Raw genomic sequence first — 19401 nt, 5'->3', positions numbered from 1 at the left:
ACCTCATGATATTAGGCATGAAATAATATAATAATGGTAACTGAAATACCATTACCAGTGAAATGTCATATCATATTATGTAAGTGTCATGTCAGTTAACAACTCAGGGATTGTTTTTAGCTCAGATCTTAGGATGTGACTCTTCCTACTAAGAAGATCAAGTAATAAAATTGCATTTTGGGATTTCAAGATAGTAAATAGAGTTGATAAATGTTCTTCATCAGACGGTAATGCTGATAATAGCACAGAAATAATGCACAAAGAATGGTGAAAATGTTATGGAATTAGAGAAGCAATCAATGTCTTAGTAGTTAAGAAAGGAAGTCAACATTTTCATCACTTATTGGATAGGAGCAAAACTTATAAAAAAACAATTTCTTAAACACTGTGTCTAAAGCTAGCACTCGCAGCACACATAGCAATGGCAAAGGACTTGAAAATACAGGCAAGAGGATCTACCAAACCTGGAAGAAAGGCATTTGGAGAATGGATGACTTTTCCATAGCTACATGTGTTAAGGTGGGCTATCGTATCCTACCAACAGATCTTAGGTGAGGAGGGATTGAAATGTGTTATCAGAACACCAAAGTATGCTATTTATAATTATATACATTTATGCTTGCAAGAGGTATAAGGTGTGTATAATCAACTGTACATCTGGTAACATATGTCAAGCCAGCAGATTTGAATGGGTACTTACAAAATTTTAAGAATTTAATTGATTTAGATTTTCTTTCTAAGCACATTAATTTGATGTTCAAGCATGACACCTAACAAGTACAATGTTCACACTCTTGAGAAAGTGATCGAATACAGACTTAGGAAAGTACAGATAGAGCCTGTCAAAGTGATTTGTTGATGGCCTGTAGAATATGATATACATGTTTTTGTCAGATGGAAATGCAAAGTAGGTGTGCTATGAAAACTGGATGTAAGTTGATTGCAATATTTATAGCTATAACACCATTTTTCCATGTTGTGCCCTTCCACATTGATTACAGCTTCTTGGTTATTCGAATCAAGTATTTCATACGATTAACCTTATCACACTTTGTTCTTTATCTCATTTCTAATCTCTTTCCTCATTTTTCATTGCTTTTTGTTCAACTTCATTCATTTTAGGCTTTTCAATTTGATTTCAAATTCCAATTTAATCTTTCCTCTAATGCCCTGTTAACGTTATTTTTATGAGTTCTCAGAATTCTTATACTCATTCCAACCATTGTCACTCCTCTTAAAACATTTATAATTTGATTAAATAAATAAAGCTTACAATGCAAAAAAAATCTTTACTAAATACTGAAAGGCATACTGTTTTATATACATTTTAATATCTCCTATTTTGTTCAAAATAGATGATTCAAAAATGCTGTGAAATGCCTATAATTCTTATAAACCATCATATCTACCAATATTTGTCAGTATTTATCAATTAGTAGGAATATTTTTATATTATTTATGGATATTTGTTCATTGGTTGTGAAAACGATGCTTGAAAATCATCCAAGCAGGACATAGGGAAACTCATCCACATGTTAGCAGGATAAATTTGTCTTATCATTGGTAGCTATTATCATCATTACTAACACAAGAGTATGGATTCATTCTTAAAAGATAATTTTACCAAGGCCAAAACATGCCCTGATTAGTGATTTCTAATCTTGTAGATTAGATAGATGCAGATAAATTTTACATACTTTATTGGGCCATAACATTCAGATTCTGAGGAAAACCAGGAATACTTTTTCCTTTATAGAATTCTCTTGGTAAAGATTAGTTATGACTGATTGTGGCACTCATGATCAGTAAGTGAATAAACCCTGCTTTCTATCTCTAAAAAGGATAATATTTTTATTAGTAAATTTCCTCCTTATGTAACTATGGATGTCAACTCCCACATGGATTACAGAGCAGTTTTAACTTGGAAGATATGAAGAAAATAAAATCATTAAAGATTTCAAATGTAATTATATAATGATAGTGATCTCCTCTGTGCTTTATGAAGATTCGCAGGCAACTGATTCAGCTATACATGATGAGAAAAAATGACTTTGAGACCAAATTATACTGTATGAATATTTAGCACGAAAAACCAAGTACTCCTAAGGTTTAAGATATCCTAAGAATAAGGGTTGCTGCGTAAAAGACGCTTTGTAATTAAAAGAAACCTTTGAGTGAGTTAAGAGATTTGAGGCAAAATTCTGGTTCTACCACAAGATGATCTTTGAAGAAGTTAGTTGTCTCATTCTGAAAGGAGGTATTGAATGAAAATCTATTCTTACTCTGTAAATATATGAACTTCTGTAGCAAATCCTCTCAGTAAAACATTTAAGGGTTTTTGAATGACGGTCTTAATTTCCCAAAGTGATACAATAAGCAAATTAAACACACTCTCTCTGATTGCTTCAGGCTCTCTCTTGTACTGATAGTTAGGCTGGAGAGTCCAGCCCAGGCAGTGTAATATCATGCAACAGTCTCTGAGAGACTTATGATTCTTCCATTGGGTTTAGTAAGATGCACAAAGACAATTTATGACTCTTATGACATGTTTATGAAGCTTAAATATGGTCTTATGTGATTTTCATAGACCTAGGGAACTTGGGTCAATGAGGAACTGAGATATATACTTAGAAATCTCTACCCTTGCATAAAGCCTTTGAAAAAGAGACGTAGCCAAACAATGTCAGAAGAAAATTACAGAAAAAACATCTTCTCCCTCTATAGATTATTTGATCAGCCTTTATAAATTACATTAATAATAAACATTGATCCTGCACTTTGCTGACTTAAAACCCAGTGGATTAAAAAAAATGTGCCTATTCTTTTAGCTATTGGAGAAAATCATCACCTACATACGAATAGATCTCTCCTCATCAATGACTATGGTTAGTTACTATTGAAAAAGTTAAACGGTGGAACATCCTCAAAAAGGAGACTGCTCAAATGCTAGTCTAAAGCAAGCAGAAAAAAGAGAATAGAAGCAATTAGCGTCTAGTGATAACCTGTAGCAGGGAAGCCATGAACTTGCTTCATCTCTGCAAGTCCCATCCAGAATCTTCGGGTTCATCACCATGTGTAGGCTTAGCTCTCTCATTCCCACACTTCCAGAGTACCCTTCAAAAATATCAGCCTCCTTCATTTGGAACCATATTGTATGTCTATAAAGTTCTCTCAATATCAAAACAACTTCCTATGACATATTCCAGTCTCATTAATAAGTTTTAAATCACATAAGTCCATAATACATCAATCCAACTTATAATCAATGATTGGGCTGACTGCGGGTCCCAAAAAGCCTTTTCGTAAATACGTGAAAAAATTCCATTTGTAATCCAATAAACTTTTAAAGATGCAATTTAATCATTAAATGTGTAAAAATTTCTCCAAAACGTGTAAAAAGGAGTCCAAATGATTACATTATACTCAAAAGTCAAATATAAAATTCAAATTCCATCAAAACACCATGAGCACACTGAATTTACCTTTCAACAGTCTATTAACTATTTGCTAAGGGTTGATTTGCCTTAAGAAAAGGGGAAAACTCAACAACCCATTTTGTGCCAGAATTAATTCTAACAGTAATACATTTTGTGCTCCACTGATTTTCAATTTATTACCAGTGGAGCTCGGTTGATTATTTTGATCTTTAGTTTATTGGCAATGAAGTAGGATTTACTGTGCCACCACCTTTCAGTAACATAAATGTTACTTCATTGAGCTGATGCCTCATTGTAAAGCACTACAAAAAAATAATTTAATTGTCTGTCTATGTTTAAAATCATAACATGTTAGTCTACAGAGTTGCCATTGCAATTTGGTTACACTGGCACCAGATGGCAGTGAATAGGTCCCAAGATCTTAGATATTAGAATGTATGTAACTTTATACCCAAAGTACTGTATAACCTTTAAAAACAGTTAATATTAAACTTTAAACAATACCCTCAAAGATGGTTTTAAAAATAACTTTTTAAGTAAAAATAAATCCTGGAATACACATATCTTTTTTAGTTAGGCTTAATTTTTTACATTTAATTTATTACGCGATTTGAAAGCCTAGTTTCAGTGTCAAAGAAAAGATGATTTTTAAGTTTTTTGTTATTTTGTTTGGTTTTTGCTTCATTCCTATGAACTCAGCTTTTTCTTCAATACCAATATTCTAGCAATTTCCCAATAAGTTCAGAGATGTTTTGCTTTTTTTCTCACAAAAAAAGTCCACATCACTTTTTGCCCCATATTCATACACATTAATGTAGACTCTTTTACCGTTAGTTTAATGTAGATTCTCTTTCACCAGATGATGTTTTCTAGATAGAGATTGTCTAGAAAGCACAAACGTGCTTTTTCACATATTCCGGTGCACAACTTTTACCTCTCTTTGGAGAATTTCTAGAAGGACTTTAGGGTTAAGGTGGCACAGTGTTAGCAATGCTTTATGTGAAAATTGTGAGACCAGGCATTAACAAGACATAGAGGAGATGGTTGGTAAGGGAAAGCAAGAATCTATGCTCTCCTCCAAAAATCTTGCTTGGACAAATGCTTGGGTAGCATTTTCATTCACTAAGATAGGTGTATGCACTAGTAGGTGTTAAAGTACAATAATGGGTTATTTCTGATCTTTTGTATTTGTAGTGCCCTTGTGAGTTCTAGGTAGTGATATAACATAGTAGTTATGTATATTGCCTTAGAGATTATGCAAGAAATCTGACCTAGATATATAGACCTGAGAATCGTCATCAACATATAGGTAATAGTTGACCCTACATTAAGTCTGACAATGAATTACAGAGTTCTTCCAACATTTTAGAAGCCGGTAAAACAGACTCCATGAAGGAGATTGATATCCTTTATCGTTTATTGTATGGAATCATATATTATATGGAAGAGGGCAAAAATGCTGGTCTCCTGAAAACCAAGGGAGAAGAAATCTTCAAGAAAAGAAATGAATAGTGACACATTCTACAGAATAATCAAAAATGAAAAGAAAAGAACAAAAATACATAATGTTGCTCATTGTACTTGGGGATGGGGAAGTTACTGGTGACCTCAGTGACAGCCATTTCTGTGGCGTGTTGTGGGCAGGAGCCAGATTGCAGAGGTAGAATATGTTGACGTGGACAAGATAATGAAAGATTACTCTTTATAGTGGTTTGCCTTTGAGTAGAATACAGAATTACAGCAGGGTATTTAAAAGTACAAGAAACTTGAGCACACTTTACAACAGTGTTTGGTTTATGGTAAGGGCTCAATAAATGTTACCTGTGACTGTTTCTAAGGTGGAACACTATTTCCACATCCTTGATATTTTCAGGTGTAGAGAAACAATTTGTGTCTCTTTCAATGTCCATTCTATGGGAGGAGGAACGCCTTACTTGATCGGTGAATTCTGTAAAAGAATTATGCATTCTGTGTTCATATGGTCTCTCTCTCTCTCTCTCTCTCTCACACACACACACACACACACACATTCAGCCTGCCTCCAGGAAGCATGAATCCTGCTTTTCCATGTAGGGTCACTTTAGGGAGGCCTATGGTCTTATAATACTGACTGCAATTGGATGGATAAGGCCGATTAATTGAAGCGAAGTACATTTGTACAACAGATCTAAAATAATATTTTCCTATTGCGTTGTCCATAATAAAAATGGCACTTTGATCTTTATGAGTTGGGCTTCTTGGTCTAGCTCACACAATTCCAAATCTAGCTGGGAAAGAAAGATTTATATATAAGAACCCTCATACTCCCAAACTGATATAAAGTTATGGGGCAGGGAGTAAGGACTTCTTTATCAACCTGGTGTTATGAAGAAAGGGTGTGTCACTGGTCCTCTCTCATCCGCCCTCTCCTGGTGGCCTCTGCTGAGATGTAGCTGGTCCTTGAGAATGATTTCCCAGCATTTACCGAGATTGCTGGGTCCTGACATGATGCTCAGTTATGCTGCCCGTACAGCAATCTGTGTCCTGTTCATCCAGGGCCCAGACAATTACATCTCTTCACTCATCCTATAATATGCCCAAATCCCTCTCAGAGGGGCCTGTAGGAACCTGTGGCTGCTTTTGCCACTTCAAGCTGAGAGGTTCTGTTGTTGACATTGGCATATCTTTCAGAAACAAATACTCAATTGCACTGATGCCATGATTTATGCAGACATTCTTCAAGAGTTTTGCAGTCTCCTTGGGCTATATTCATGGAAATGCTGTGTCTTTTTCTATCTCAACTTATATATGTGTATATATATGTATAGTATTTTTTTTTCTGGAGACAAGTGGTTTTCAAAGTGAAATTTGTGGCTGGTGATATAATTTATTAGGTCATATGATTCGACCAGAACTTTAAAAAAAGCCCAGAAAACACCATGTTGTCTATCGTAAGACAAACGGAGTGGTTTTTGAAATGACTGTCCCAGTTTTGCGTGTTTCTGTTTTTTATATTAGGTTGAAATATTAGATGAATTCTAACTCTTGGTCTTGACCAAAAAAGTTTGGGAAGAAAAAGTCATATAGACCACTTCCTCCTTCAGAGTTTAATACTAGTAATGGCCTATTGCTGGGCTCACCCAGGAATACTCAAAAGGCATCATTCTTCTACCATATTACGTTCACTGGTTTATTCTCTTTCCTCTCACCTAGGGGTTCATTGCCATAGCAAGCCCTTAAATCATCTTATATCTTTCCCTACTCAATGGTTTATGATGCAAATGTTATAGTTTAAATCTTCTGGGATCCTTAGCATATCTCTATCTCTATCTATTTATAAAATCAACAAACAAAAAAATACCAAAAGATGTTTCTCTTCAAGAATTGTCTTAGAGCACAAGAAATGAACTTTGCCTTTCTAGCTTACTTACTGTCTTTAATTCCATTTCAGCTACTCAGTTCACGTTTCCTAAACCGTATCTACTTAATCGAAGAGAACTTAGAGGCAAAAGGAAAAAGTATAGGAAAAAACACTAATTTTTAATTTAATAATACTTCTTTCTCTTCATGTCTAATAAGACTAACCTAGTTTAGGCCCCCATAATCTCTGCTTTCGATTCATCTGAAAATTTTGTCATTCTGCAGCTTCCAGACTCCATCCCAATTATATGCTCCCCACTATCACAAAGGCCAAGGGATCTTTTTAATACAGAAATCTGACCTTGTACTTTTTCCCATGAGATTATTGATGAGTAACAAAACACCCCAAAACATAGTGACTTAAAACTCAGCCATTTTTATAATGTCTCATAATTTTATTGGCCCAGAATTCCAGGCAGGGCTGAGAGGAACGATTCCTCTTTTACATCTGACATTGGTGGAGTTCACGGTGAGCTGTTTAGGGGCAGATGTACTGGTCTGGAGCGTCCAAGGCAGCTTCACTCACATGTCTGGTGCCTGGGTGGGGACAGTTGAAAGACTGGGCTCAGCTAAGATAATCGACCAGAGCATCTAGGAGGGGTCTTTGAGGCACAGCCAGACTTATTACAGGGAGGCTCCGGGCTCCCAGAGAGTGTTCCAATGAATTTGAAATGGATCCTGGCAGTCTCTCAGTGCATGGACCCAGCAACTGACACAACACTTCTGCGGTATTCTTTTCATCCATATTGGTAATAAGATCAGTCTAGATTCAAAAGGAGTAGAATTAGTGAACTCTACTTCTCAAATGGGAGAAGTGACAAAGGATTTGAACCGTCTCTAATCTACACATCACCTTTCCGCTCAAAATATCTTTTCTATGTATCTTTTTAAAGGCATTTAAAATTATTACCTGACCACTATGTCTCATCAATTCATTTATTCAATTTTATATTTCAAAAAACTTGAAGTTTCTAGTTTTATTGAGCAAACACTTAGGCACTATTCTAAACACTTCACATATATTGACTCACGTTATCCTCATAATAACCCTATGATGCAGTTTCTATTTAACAAACGAAGAAACCGAAGAGTAGAGAGTTAGCATAACTTTTCCTAAGTTCTCTGTAGGGTGTGGAGTTGTATTTGAACGCAGAAAATATGTCCCAACGTCCTTGCTTCTAACCATTAACATTGGCAGCTATATTGTCTCTTTTCTCTGGGTAAATATCTGTTTTCCTGTCTATTGGCTTATCCATGTAGCGAAAGTTGAAGTGTTTTTTCAGTACTAGCTCAGTTCATACCTACTCTGTGAAACTTCTTTAGTACTTTGCACATGCATCTACTTTAGTCATGATCATACTCTTTGTTTATTTGTTTTGACTGTTTGCCTGCTAGTGGGTAGTGCATGTGCCCTCTAATTTTGTACACCAATCTCAGTGCAGTGCCAGGCAGATGGCTGATGCTCAGTAATTACTTTATGAGAAAAATGAGTGACTGGAAATGTTTGCGTGAACGAGAATTTCCTTCATTCTGCACCTTGCAAGGCTTACACTGAAGCCTGAACAAGTTTTGTGTCATTATTCTCATACAGAAAGTATTTTAAGAATACCTATGAGGAGATGGACGAATATTCTCTGTTGGTCTGAAATGCAGCATATACATTTCATAAATCTTATGAATTTTTTTCTCATGCTAGTAATACTTAAATGGTTCAATTTGGAAGGGGATATTTTATTTTAGGAGCTTTCATTTTGTATGAAGAGATCATGAATGTCATATGTTTCTAGCTGAGGTTTCTCAGTGATACATTGACTCTATAAAAATTCACTGGCATTGGAGAATACTAAGAATATTACCACAGTTAGCGTAGCTATCTGGAGAACGGGCTAAGTAAGAAAATCCATATTTAATTAAAACTAAAATTGCAGGGCATATTATATGTGAGAAAGAAATGATATACATGTGTGATATTCATTTCATGCTTAATGAGAACATCTGGTCATATTTCTAGATTTTAAATTTAGACTGCAGAGTAGGGAAAGGCCTTTCTCACAGGCTACAATAGAAAGTCAAAGCTTGAATGATATAATGAGTAGATTTATGCTATTCAATTGTAGTGTCTCTAAACCCTAACATAAAATTATACTGTGGAGGATGAAAGGTGCTCAGGGAAGACAGGAACCAATATTTATCTGGTAATCAAGGAGCCATGCAGAAAGAACAATGAAAACATAACATGCACAAACCCTCACCAGATAATTTCTTTTGCTCAGTAATCCTTCAGAAAGAAATAGAGAATTTAAAAGAGTTTAGAGAGAACACAAAGAGAGAATGTTCATAGAATTATATTTTCAAAGTAGTAATTTTCAATGACTTGAACTAGGCTAACAGGCTATCTGTGCAACAATACAAACATATCTTCGCCAGGATAATCTCAATAGAAATGCTTAGGAATGTCCAAATGGTACTTTTGAAATAACATACCATGTAATTAGTGTTGAGTTGTGGTTTAAATAAAAGTGGCAAATATAATGTAAAACAATGTTTGAAATATTATGAGATAAAAATATTTGAAATTATTTGCTCAAGAAATCCAATAGAAAGGATCGAATAGAACTTGATATAAATTAACAGTGACAATTCTTACATCGGTAAAGGAGGTGATATGCTATGCACAGAAAAGGTGAATCAAGGTGCTTCTGTAAATATTGATATTCATGCAGAATAATTTTTCAGTCGAATCTGATCTGAAATGTTTTATCCTATATTTTGTATATTTAGCAGGTCAATGAGTAAATTATAGAAGCTTTTAAAAATAATAATGAAATAATAATGATCTTAATGACCAAGAACTAGAATAATCAAGGGAAAGGCATTAATTTTATTATTCATTCTTTAACAGCCATCTCTCCCTTTGAACTTTAGATTCAAAGGTTATAAAGAATAATTTTATAAATATAAAAATTGTCTCGTTAAATAGTGCTTATGATGCGTTAGACAACTGAAATATATAATTATATTTTTTTGTTAACCTGAACTCCCTTGGATCAATTATTGCTTATATTTCTTCACTTCTCAATCCAGTGTAGTTTAGGAACTACTTCTATGAAAGAAGGATTTATAATGTACTTTCCAAATTACATTTTAGGGTTCTGTGCTTTGCCAATTGTTTACTCTGAACAAAAACAAATGGATCTTGCATTTTGGAACATCCATAAAAAATTAACATTTAAAGTTATTATTTTGGTCTCTTTAGTCAAAGTATATTTGCCTGGATACTATTCATAATAAATCAGTTTGATGTGATTATTTCTTTTACCCTACTTTAGATTACAAATAATCAAAGCAGACTATTTAAATACAATCACACATATCTTTTCTTTTTTCTTTAATAGGGACAAAAAGAAATGGATAAGGAAAGACTGTAAGTGCCATACTCATAGACCGTATATATTTTATTTAATCAATTTTGTATCCCCAATACCTATTCACAGCGGTGGGTGCTTAATAAATATTTGTTGAATGTTTATGTGAATAAATGTCAGAAGCAAGTGATTCTGGATAAATCGTATGAACCTCCTGTAAAGAGCTTACTCTTATGGAGAATCTAGCAGTTTGAAATGAGCTCCCAAAATGCCAGGCTTTTACCTAGACTATCTTTGACTTTTACCTGACTACTTTTGGTTGCCTGAAGGTGAGATGAGCCTTTGTGAATTCTTAGTTGGAATGGTCCTCAGCTTCAACAGGTTGAAGAAACTAATATTGATATAATACTATAATATTGATATAATATTGTAATAATCAGAACACTGATTACTATATAAGAATGATTATTGGTGAAATTATTTAGCGACAAAGACTTTTTTGCAAAATGAAGTTCATTTCACAAGTCAAGTGTTTAATTGCAAGGTGTAGTCTATGGCTTCTGCTCACATCCATTTCTACGTTAGCATCTGGGAGTGGAGGTCTTCTGTCAGGGTCTTGGGCAGTCTCTTGGACAGTGAAGGGATGAGCACACTCAATATTTGCCTACCTGACCAAGTCCCTTTCAAAAGACATATTCTTTTTCTACATCTGAAAAAGCTTCATTAAGTCATAATCCAGCCTGGGAAATTTTCTACTTCTTTAAGATTATTTGTTTCCAACTGCACACGTTTAATGCCGCTCTTCAAGCTTAACTTTCAATTGCAAATGTCATTTCTTGCATTTTTAAGTTATGGGGTGGGTGATATAGCGATTCCTCACAATTTCTCACAGGAATTATTTTAAATTTTGTTCTAGTTTCTGAACCTTTTTGAAAATCTGATGAAAAATATTGACACTGTTACTAGGAAAAATTGCATCTACCTAAGACATATGTATATGTATATATTATATAGAGAAAGAGAATATATTAATATGTACTAACACACACACAAACAATTTGATGGGGGTTTTGTAGGGGAAGAAGACATTTCCTCTATCCGGTCTGGGTCCCTATGGGTGGACAAGGAATTAAATTCATGTGAGACAGAATAATAGGAGAAAATTGAACAAAGCTTTATAACATGTCTACATGGGAGAGGCTCAGGCAAACTGAGCAACTCGCCAAAACAGTGGAAGCGCTCACCTTAAATACCATCCTCAGTTAAAGACAAAGGAGGATGTTGGGGGTGGGGGGAGTCAGTTATAGGAAATTACCAGAAAAGCACAGTAAACAAGAGTAAGATTATTATGCAGATTTACGTCCTTTCCTTCTGCATTGATAAGAGTTTCTAGAGATAAGGTCATTCCCCCTTCTTCCTGGTACAGAGAGGGAGACACCTTTATGGATGGTGATTTCTTTTACAATGTAAATATCTCTTTACAAAGGGTTAAATTCTACTTTTCAGAGTTTCTCTCATGTCTGCAGTTTTTAAGAGTAACCAGCCCAAAATAATCCTCACGCCAAAGAGACGTATCTTGGGGTGGCCAATTCCAGTTCCTGACAGTGAACACATCTAAAGTTTATATTTATATAATATGCCACAGAAGTTTGTGGAGGCACAACCTGTGAGAAGAAATTCGATATTTAACAAGGGAGAAAAAAGAGACATGATGGGGTGAAGGAGGTATGTAAAAAGAAAACAACCATGGACACCAATCCAATGATATCAGGGGACCAAACTAGTCAAGTATTCTGTAGTCAAGCACTTTCCTTTCTTTCTTCCAAAAAATTTAAATATGTTTTTCCCCCATTTTAACACTTCCTACTTTCAGGAAATCCCTAGGAATTCAGACACAAATTGCATATGTGGATATATTTTTGGCCAAAGATCAAGACAGACCGCTTTTTCCCTGCCAGGCCCCAATTGAATCAAAAGCAGTAAATGGAAGTTTAAAACTCAAGGAGACAGACATTAATCAAAAGGAATTTTTAGTAAAATCTCTTTATCTCCATATGCAAGTTTAATTAAATAAAAATCAGATATCAATTTGCAATAGTTTTTCAAGGCTCTGGTAGCGAGCTTTCTCTCCTCAAATGGCGTCCAAGTTCTAAGCAGAACGGGTAAACACTCCCCGCCCTTTGTCCCAGCAGGGCCTTCAGTTGAGCTCCATGAATAGGACCTGCTCACCACTTTGCCTCCTTCTGTTAACTCTATTTTGTGCCCGTGATTGTTTGACATTGGTAACACCTGATTATAATGTTTCCTTTCTTATCTCACTGAGAAATTTTCTTTATTCTTTAATAAAGATATTACAAAGCAACAAGCATTCAAACATTCTTCTGGATAGGTCCAAGTTAAACAAACTGAAGATTATATCATCTAAATTCACTTTCTCTTGTTATAACATATCAATTATCTCAGGTTTGATGTAGCATGCTCTCGTAATGGAGATTTACAAATTACGTATGCTCAAAAATGAGCAAATCATTTTCTCGTAGCAAATGACAAAGGATGCTGCTCAGCCCATTGAGGTGGGAGCATTCAGGTGGGTCCCTGGAGATAAAGAAAGTATTATAGAGCTCGATTAACTGCTGCATTTAACTTTAAATAACCTACTAAATTGTCTCTATTACCCCAGAAAACCTACAGTGCCTGAGTCTTACTAAGCCATAGACTAGGTAGTAATTGAATCCAACTCATTTGTTTGCTCCACAGAATCTGATCCATTATTAGCGCATGGAAGAAAGGAAGAAATAAAATTTTAAAAAGGAAGGGGAAACCTTGCTAAATAGGAATATCATCTGTTACTACCAGGACAGCTATAAGACAGCAAGCTTACCACAGTAATCACTAAAGGTAACACTGGAAACTCTGTGAAAGGAATCTGATCTACACACAAAACACTGTTTTTCATACAAAGGTGAGCGGTTGTTTTCCCTTATTGATAATAATAAAAATATTATTGGTAATCATATAAACAAAATGCAACCATTTTAAGAGTTTTTATGAAGCAATCACAGAGGAAAATCCCGGTGAATTATTATATGAATGCAGAGACTCGTCTCACTCACTTAACTTGCTCTCTTCTCCGGACTCCCTCAGGTCAGCAGAGCTCTACTCGGTGAGACAAGCTCCTCGTATATACATCATTTTCTATTCCACAGTCTTCCTAAATTGGAACATAATTCTCATCTCATAGTCTCCTGTGTGCATTTAACCATACCGCCTTTTCCAACAAATATGTTGCCCTAAAGAAAAGGATTATTATCCGACGTGGCACTAATATCAACCACCACCATAACCTAAAAAAGTCTGTGATGTTTTTTAATTTGGTGCAGCACACATTCAAACAAGTAAATGTTATTTGTAGTCAACAGCATACTGACAACATAAGCTGGTTAGTTTATTTCTATCAAGCCTACACAGGAGACGCTGGCCAGGAGACCTCAGTATTAAGGCTTGGAGCACTGCCTCAACACACACAGCTATCTGTTGGGCGGGCAGAACATGGAAATCACGAGTATGCAAGCGATGCTGGCTTTTTGTTTTACCCTTCAGAAGGTCAGGAGTGAATGCTAAAGGCTTTCTCTATGACTACTATATTTATAACCTTAGGAACTAGATTCAGCATGGCCAATTTGTTGTCACTGAATATTTCTCCTAAATGCATTTTTAGACTTTGCCAAGTTGGATGCCTTTTTAAGTTAAATTCAGATCATGTTGGAATAAGAATTAAAAAATAACACTATATTCTTTAAAGCACGCAGAAACTTTTTGTGATCCACTTTTTTTAAAGAAATACACAAAAACAATGATCTTGACAATTTTTTAATGAATCTGAATACTACAGACAATCAATATTATATACATCTATAAATAACACTTGGAAAAATTAAAAAATGTTGGTAGCAGTAATAACATCAATAGTTAATTCTCTTTTATTGCCTATTGTTTTAACAGTTTGTCATTTGAAAACACAAAGTTTCTTTTTAAACTGAGCACTTGTTTTCCCTTATGGTTTGCTGCATACAATGCATTGAAGCCTAGTTTACATTTGGGCAACCAATGATGAGATTTATCAGAGGGCAAAAGACAGAGGCTCCATGTCTCAGAAAAGTCTGAGGTTCTAGGAGAAGGAGAGAAATTAAGTTGAGAAGGAAAGTAGTAATCTACATCTTTGCTCCTGAAGCTTGAACAGCACATTTCCTTCCATTACTACCTAGTGAGGTCTACCCCAGAGGCAGGGAAATGGTACCACTACACATACTACGTAGATGCTCCTGCTAGAACCTCTGTCCCTGATGCTTCTGGAAGCAGGATGTAGCTGCCACTTCTGTGGCCACTACCACTCACACCACAGTGGTGGATCTGACTGGAGTGTCCTCATTCATGTGCTTTGGCCCTTGTTATAAACTGGCTGCCAAGGTAACTCTTTACATCTATATTGGGAGCCAGTCTCTATCTGATAAGGTGAGGTATTTCTTAAATATAGGATGGGGATTCAGATACTGGACAGACGAAAATAATGATAAATGTCCCTACCTCTACCAGTCTCCAGCAGTTTTGATGGCATCACTTTTCCCTTACATCTAGTGGGAGTTTTTGGATTCATAAGGCAGCATTGTCAAATATCAGTTGATTTTTTTAAAAGGTAGATTGATAATAACTTTGTGAGGCTGAGAGGCTGTTGATAATCTATCAGATCAACAGTCAGGTCAACATTGAATGAAGTAAAGAAGTGAGTGAAGTGTGGAGTAGGACAGAAATGAGCAAGGAGGGAATAGCCAGGGCTGGAATTTTAGGTAAAAGTACTAATTTCACAGTTTTTTTTTGCTAAACACCTGATAACAGCTAATTCATGTGTGATCAGACTTGCCTGGTTTTAACAATTACCTTGGGAACTTGTTACAAATATTCTGGAAATTCAGATCTTATTTGTTGACATTAGATCCTAGATTACAATCAATTAAGCTAAGCTGCCTGGGTGAGTGCTCAGTTTCATGGTATGGCCATGATCACTAGGAAACTGCTATTAAAAAGACCAAGAGTTGCCCTTTGGCTGGCACCTAGGAATACTTGACCTGAACTTCTTTCAGTGCTTAAACAACTCTCCAAGACTTCCATTAACTCTTCTGGCCTTTGAGGTACAATGAAAAAATAACTTGCTATACCAGAGTTATAGCTTGCAAATTCCCTCTTGACCTAACAGCTTTTTAAAGCCCTCAACCATGAAAACATGGTGTCTGATATTTATCTGTTTAATAAGACTTGTTTTTTTCTGACTGAGTACCTGCCTATATCATTTATTTTAAAGTGTCCTCTTTCTATTGATCCAGATATATATGGTACAGATCCATTTCCAAAACCACAATAATGAAAGAAGTGGTTAACACTTTGGATGTCTTTAACATACAGAAAAAATAAAATATATTTTCTTTGAAAAACAATTAATGTACTTGTGGTTAAATTACCTACTTGATTTTCTAAAACTACTGACTTTTCAGCTGTACCTGGGAGGAAATATATATTTTGAACTTAGTTATTTGACCTCTTTGTGATTAACGGGCATGTGTGTGATGTGTGGTGTCTAGTGTTTAGGTGTCTGAGGTTTAGTGTCTTTGTGGGTGTATGTGTGGTGTGCAGTGTGTATGTGTGTGTGTAATCTGTGCTGTTAGTATAGGTGTCTGGGAGTCTGTGTGTGTGTGGAGTGTAGATAGTGGTAAGGGTTGTGTGTGTGTTTGCGTGTGCTATCTCCGTATTTTTATTAAAGAGTTTGGACAGTCCCCTTGCAACACTCTCAGGAGGAGTACTGTGTTGCATTCGGTGTCCTTTTTGATATTAACAGGCCTCCCAGGTACTTACAAAATGTCCACCTGTCTCTTTGGCACAGATAAGCATTTCCCATTTTCTTTGTCTTCCTTTGTTCTTCAGTATCTGGATTCTTTTTGAGAATAAATTGAATCAAGGGAAATGATGTAAAGATACTGGAATAAATCAAATAACCTTTACAAAATCAAATGACTGAAAAAAATCTTTGAATGTTTGTCTGCAGCCTATTCCCATGCCTCGAGTAAGGACTGTCTCTAAATTTTCTGTTTGATACGTTCCTTTTCTCATTGTTTTAGTTGCATTGGAACAGTTATTTAGTTGATTCTGGCTGTGGTATTTCCACTTGGTGACATGTAGCTATTTTCTCTCTTTATAAACATTTTTTGTGACCTATAATCTCCACAATAATCACGTAGTTAAACATTTAAATGAATCTCTAATTGTTTTGATATATGACTAGCTTTCCTCATTTCTCTCAAATAAAACAAAAAATTTCATGGAAGGAGAGAAATTCTCTAATACTTTTTTTTAAGTCTCCTTAGGCTTAAAAACTCAGTGCTAGGCACAAAGTATGCATTCAATGAATAATTGGTGATTCCAATTATGAGATTTGGATCATGAAATTTTATGATATATATGTGAGGTCCACCTTTGACCTGGATCAATAGAAATGTGGATGAGTCTCATAAAAGAGCTAGAAAACAAACTGCCTTTTTCTCATTCAAAGTATATCATTGTGTTAGGAGAGACATCTCCTAAGGTATACATCTTCTCCAATAAAAGTCTAAACCAGAGGAAAAAAAATATATCCGTCGAATGGATGGGATAGTGGCAATAAAAGGCAACAAGTTGAGGGAAAAGCTATAATAAGAAAGATTAATCAAAAAGGGAAAAAAAAGGAATAAAAGTGACAGAATTATTGAAGTCATAAAGAATGAACCAATGTATAAGAAAGAGTAGAGGGTATAATAAGTAAGAAGATGGAAGAGCTAGTATTTAAAATCATGAGTTGGTTAAATTCAATAGAAAGAGCCTAAAAATATGTATTGTCATGAAAATTCTGCAGTCTGGATAGTATCTAAATTGTGAATAGAAAATAAAGATCAGTTTTAGTGGGCATCTTTCACTAAGTCCAAGGATATATAATAAGTTATAACTTCTGATATAACATGTGGTGCCATGGACCAATAGAAAACTAGTCTTGCTATGACACACAGGGGGAGACATGGTAGCACTTTTAAAAAGTTTCAGTTCAAGTTATATTCACCCTGTGCAGAAGATACTATGAGACCCAACTCCTCTGAGCACTCCTCTTGAAGTCCCCTACTCTCCCCTAGTCTCCATACACATGAAACAAAGGAGCCGGGGATCCAGATCTGAGATTCAGCACCATTATCATTGCATTTGGCATATAACACAGCATTCCTGAAGGGAGAATGTTCAGAAATAGAAATGGGTTGGCCTAGAAATGAAAGTAGGGGAACGGGGAGATTGGAAATTGTCCAGTTGTCTCTCTCTCTATCTTTAGTCTATCTGGTATAAGAAAAATTTTGTACTTTCCAGTCCATATACCAATCTTCAATAACATATAAGACCAAAGTGGTTTAGGCTAGTAAGCATTATTATAAATTTCAGGAGTACTGAAACGTTTTAGTAGAATTTGCTGTTTTATTTACCATTTTTGCATTTATTATCTCTAACCCATTTACTAAACTTTAGGCACTTTCATGTTTTAAATCTAACATTGTTTGCTAATGAAATTTCACTCCCCAGCTTCATCCCCAAGAAATCTAAGATTTAGTGAACACAGAGGAGGCATACGTGGAGAAAGGGGAAAAGAGTAAACCTGTTCAGAACTAGAAGATAAACATGATAATTGTCGTAAGCAGAATTCTAAGATGACTCCCATGATTCTTAACTTCAACATACACATATGACCTTTATATGGTATACATATAATCCTTTCCAGTTGAGTGAGAATATAATGGCGTATCATTCCCATGATTAGCTTACATTAGGTGACAAAGATGAAGGCATTTTTCAAATGTGATTAAAATCCCTAATCAGTTCACCTTAATGTAGTCAAAAAAGACTCTTCTGGATGTGCCTGACATAATCAGGTGACAGAACTTTAAAAGAGGGTTGAGAAGTTAGAGAAAGAAGTTAGAGAGATTTAGAGAGAGAGAGATTCTTTTGATGGTCTTCAAGAAGCAGACAACCATGTTGTCAACATACTGCCCATGGAGAGGGCATGGGGAAAGAACCCTAGAGCAACTAGAGGAATAAGAGCAGTTCTTGACCAGCAGGCAGCATGAATATTGGAACTTTAGCTCTTTAACTGCAAAGACCCAAATTCCACCAATGATCAGTGAACTTGGAAGAGGACTCTGAGCATCCTTTTTATGATTACGGTTTGAATTACACATCTTTTTTCATTCTTTTACTTTTAACCTATCGTTTTTTATATTTATATTCTTTATATTTTTCTATGTAGTTGCATTTGTTGGGTCTTGCTATTTTATTCAGTCTGTCAGTCTTTGCCTTCAAATCAGAGTATTTACACCATAAACATTCAATGTACTTAACCAATGTGGCTGGATTCAAAACTGCCATCTTACGTTTTCTATTATTTCTATTTTCCTCTTGTTCTAGGTCATTGTTTTGTTAATTGTGGTGAAATATGCATGACACAAAATTTGCCATCTTAGCCATTTTCAAGTATATAATTCAGTATTATTAAATATGTTCACATTGCTGTTCAATCGTCTCCAGAACTTTTTCAGCTTGTAAATCCTATACCCTTTAAACAACAACGCCCCGTTTTCCTCTCCCTGCAGCCTTTGTTCCACAAATTCCAGCTATCGAATTCTCCCTGAATTCTGATCTCTGTGTCCTCAGATCAAACTTTCCCTTCCTGTACCGTGAACCCAAAGCTGCTTCCAGGAGGAAATCCAGGGCAATTATAGGAGCTGCCTTTTTGTTTCCCTTCTCTTAGGAATCCCAGTCCTGGTTTTGTTTGTTTGTTTTTTGTCTACCATGTGAAAATATTTGTTTTATGTATTTTATCCATTTTGCCAGTTTTCTGCTAAGACAGGCTAGCCCATCCCCACATATTCACTTATGGTCAGAAGCAAGAGTTCACCTTAAGCTTGCTTTTAAAGTTTTGATTTGTGCCCTGCCCTGGAAGTTAACAGCTGTCATAAAGCAATAAATTGATAATTTGTCTAAATTCTGGAAGGTGCTAAGAGTATTGTCTCTTACAAAACACAGCAGCAGAATGTCGAATAGCGGTTGCCGGGAGCTAGAGGGAGAAGGAAACGGGGAAAAGC

This window comes from Equus quagga, chromosome 6, assembly GCF_021613505.1.
Source record: "Equus quagga isolate Etosha38 chromosome 6, UCLA_HA_Equagga_1.0, whole genome shotgun sequence".
Lineage (NCBI taxonomy): Eukaryota > Metazoa > Chordata > Mammalia > Perissodactyla > Equidae > Equus > Equus quagga.
This window is presented reverse-complemented; position numbering follows the sequence as displayed.